This window comes from Eublepharis macularius, chromosome 1, assembly GCF_028583425.1.
Source record: "Eublepharis macularius isolate TG4126 chromosome 1, MPM_Emac_v1.0, whole genome shotgun sequence".
Classification (NCBI taxonomy): Eukaryota; Metazoa; Chordata; class Lepidosauria; order Squamata; family Eublepharidae; genus Eublepharis; species Eublepharis macularius.
Genome location: NC_072790.1, coordinates 229,655,357 through 229,659,191, shown reverse-complemented (window position 1 = coordinate 229,659,191; position 3,835 = coordinate 229,655,357). Strand labels below are relative to the sequence as shown.

Sequence of the window (3,835 nt, the reverse complement as noted above, 5' to 3'; positions counted from 1 at the left end):
TAACATGCCTGCAGGGTTGACACAGCTTCTGTTTAAACAAACATCGGGTTAAATCCAGCAACTCAATCTTAAGAAAGGCAGGGCTAAATTACAAATGGACCAACGGAGTTTTTCCAAGTGGTTTAATTAAAGAAAACAAAACAGTCCATAAGTTAAAATGACAGATATACAGATACAAATGTGGGGAAATTGACTTCCCAATAGCCCTGCCATTGGAGTTTTACACAATGTTTATACCATCCATAATTAAGATGAGCAATTCATGCTCAGTTGATGTAGCAATGGCCATCTAGCTGAAAGGGTTTTTTAAAAGACGTGGGAAAATTAATGGAGAAGATGCAGAGGAGTTAGCCGTGTTAGTCTGTAGTAGCAAAATCAAAAAGAGTCCAGTAGCACCTTTAAGACTAACCAACTTTATTGTAGCATAAGCTTTCGAGAATCACAGTTCTCGTCGTCAGATGCATCTGACGAATGCATCTGACGAAGAGAACTGTGATTCTCGAAAGCTTATGCTACAATAAAGTTGGTTAGTCTTAAAGGTGCTACTGGACTTTTTTTAATGCAGAAGAAGTCTATCCCCAACTCCTTGGGAGGACAACTTAAAATGGAACCTCAGTGTACTGGGATAGTATACTTTTGCCAAGCAGGTGCTGAGGCAAGGTTTATGCATGATTTCCAGAGGGCAGCCATGGATGCTTCTATGTGGTATCCTTTCCTTAAGGACAATATTTGAACTGAAACAATGAAATGTATCTATTTGCCTTCAAATAAAACTGCAAATTCTCGTACCTATGCTGAGCTAAAGCAGATGGACATTCTTGCCAACTGACCAGAATGAAATGCCTTCCCGGCTGTTCTTGTGTGTTTAGCCCCAGCTCACTCAGCAATAACATGCAGATGCAGCTTTTCACTGCATGGTGATTAACTTTAATACATCGGTATAGGACAGCACTGCGAAAATGGCAGGAACAGAGGCTACTTGAAAAGTTGGCAATCTCTTGATCGGATATGAAAAACTAACTCTTTTTAAAAAATGAACGGTGAGCCACAGAAAACACAGGCAAGACGTCAATACTGTTATCAAAGGTTTTCCTAGAAATAAACTGCAAAATGGTTTCCCGGAGTTCACCCTGAGTCTAATTTCTTTTCTTGTTCAGTGAGACGGCCGAATGCCAGTGATAAACTCCGAGATCATAAGCCCCGTGGTGGCGGTGTGCTTTCCTGCATTTTCCATCATCAGCCGTGCCTCGTGGCAGAATGCTTCATGCCAGCACAACTTGAATTCCAGCTGTTTAGCAAGAGTTTTCAAGCAGTGAGATTCCATCCATACACAGTGCCAGTAGGATGAGGCATCGGCTCAGGTCCTGAGTTTAACAGAGGGCCCGCTGCTGACCAGAGATCCTTGGCCAATCCACTCCCGCCACGAATGGGAGATCGCTTCACCCCAAGCCCTGAAGCCCCTGGAATTTCAAACAGCCCTCTGGGACAACTTCCTATCTCAGTCTGGAAAAGGCACTTGAAGACGGAGCATGGGTTTTTTACATTCTTTTTAAGCCAAACCAGTGGACGCAGTGATGGCCACAAGCACAGATGGCTTTAAAAGGGGATTTAGACAGGTTCAGGAGAGAGGGGTCCATCAGCACCAAGTGACTAAAGTGTACCTCCATGTCCAAAGGCGGCAAACCTCTCCATACAGCAGGCAATATGAGAGGAAGCCTTCTTGTTCGTTGGCCCTGCAGGTAGGGTTGCCAACCTTCAAGTGCAGCCTGGAGATCTCCCAGAATTACAACCAACCTCCAGATGGGCTCTATGGCATTATGCCCTTCTGAGGACCCTCCCTCCCCAAACCCCACCCTCTCCAAGCTCCCCACCCCCACCCCAAATCTCCAGGAATTTCCCAACCCAGGGCTTGCAAGGCAGTGTCACTCCCGGCAGAAAACGGGACTTTGCGCCTGAGTCCTCGGTTTCCAGTGGGAGAGACTCCTGGGGAGTGGGAAGAGACCACCACGTGCCACTTCCAGAGAGATTCTTTAAGACAGGGTTCCGCAACATGGTGCCTGTGGGGACCATGACACCTGTGGACACCTTTCCTGGCATCGGCAGCTGTTTTTTAGAAAGTTGATGAAGCCAGGGCTTTTGCCCTGCAGGGCTTCTGATTGACCACTGGAGATCTGATTGGCTATACAGATTTTTCAAAATGTTGCATTGGCAGCAGCGTCCATCACAACTCAATCATCTTGACTGTATGAAGTAAGTTGTGTGTATGCAAGAGAATATTTTAAAGCATGTTCATTTTAAAAGGCAAACAGGGCTTCTACCTGAAATGTTGAAGAGTTGTTATAACAGTTATGCATTATTTCACTCCCTGATACTAGCTGCTTCCACGTGGTAAAGGTTTAGCATTGCGCACTCATTGCAGCTGCAAATGCAAAAGCATTCACAGTGGAAACTGAGCATCCACATTCTCTGTTTTCCTTTGTATCTCCATGCCACTGGAGGGCTCTATTACCAAAAAGAAAATAGTAGTTGGTGTTTTTAGAGTTACCGATATAGCAAGTACCATTTTTTTTTAAAAATCCAATGACAATCCAATGAAAAGGATGCTGGGGGTAGTGGGGGAATAGCAGGTGCAAAGGGATATAGATGGATATGGTCGCAGCGCAGGCAGGGAGGTTTGAAAATTCACACTTTCCCAACCACACAGAGGGCAAACCTGCTTAGACTACAATTTCCCCCCAAAAAGAATGACATGAAGCAAATTTGGGAAACTTCAGAACAAAACAGGAGAAACCATGGAAGGAGGGGCTGTGGCTCAGTGGCAGAGCATCTGCTTGGCATGCAGAAGGTCCCAGGTTCGATCCCCGGCATCTCCAGTTAAAGGAACTGGCAGTAGGTGATGTGAGAGACCTCTGGCTGAGATCCTGTAGAGCAACTCCCAGTCTGAGTAACTAATCCTCACCTTGATGAACTAAGGGTCTGATTCAATGTAAGGCAGTTTCGTGTGTTGAAGCGAGATGGGAGAATGACTGTACAACAACATTGTGTGGATGTGCTGGAAAAATCTGCTCCAGTTTGAGAGCCAGGATGGAGCAGAATACCTGTGTGGAAGCAGCTACCACTGCAGTTGTGTTTTAGTCCTGAGTGCGCTTGACTCACCAGACCTGAATGATTGGGGTGGGGAGGGTGCTTGTGACCATTTCTTCCTGCAGCTTTCCCTTTTCTCATAGTAGTGATTAACTCCTTAACAGACCGTTCTTCTAGGAGCAGATTTCCTGGCCCACCAAGTTTGATCGAGTCATAAGTAGACATGGGCATGAACCGCATTAAGAATCAAAAAAACCCACGAACCACCTGATCGTCTGTTTGCAATCTGGTGGTTCGTGAGGGTCCATGGCCAACAAACCAGCGTTCGTCAGAAGCCCGGTCCGTTGCGTTCACCTGCAGTTCGTGAAGCCAGACAGTCAGGCACCATCAATCAATTCCCTTGGAATCGGAGCTGGGGGAATGCCTGAACTCTGTCTGCACTCCTTCTGTCGCCCTGGAAACCTGAATCGAAGCCCAGCTTACCTTGATCGGCAGGTTTTCCTTCCAACCATGGAGCTGCAAATTGGTTACAATTGGTTACATGGGAGAAGACACCTGGGGGGAGGGAGGGGGGAGGGGGTGTTCTGTAGCCATGGGCACTCCAATCTCATCCCTGCAAACCCTGATAGGCAGTTCTGACGGCCAACCCCTTGTACACTGGGCCAACGTCAACTGGTGGCTCTAATTGTATCGAGTGGGAGTTTCCTGGGGGCCTCGGATTGGAGAGGGTATAACTCCAAGATCCCTATTG

The 3,835-nt window shown here is 46.7% G+C and overlaps 1 non-coding gene across 1 annotated transcript; it reads left to right on the top strand.

Moving 5' to 3' along the window:
* Positions 1-2,801: 2,801 nt before the first annotated feature.
* On the top strand, positions 2,802-2,873 carry TRNAA-GGC (transfer RNA alanine (anticodon GGC)). The gene has a single exon. It is a non-coding gene; the product is annotated as a tRNA-Ala (tRNA).
* The last annotated feature ends 962 nt before the right edge of the window (positions 2,874-3,835 follow it).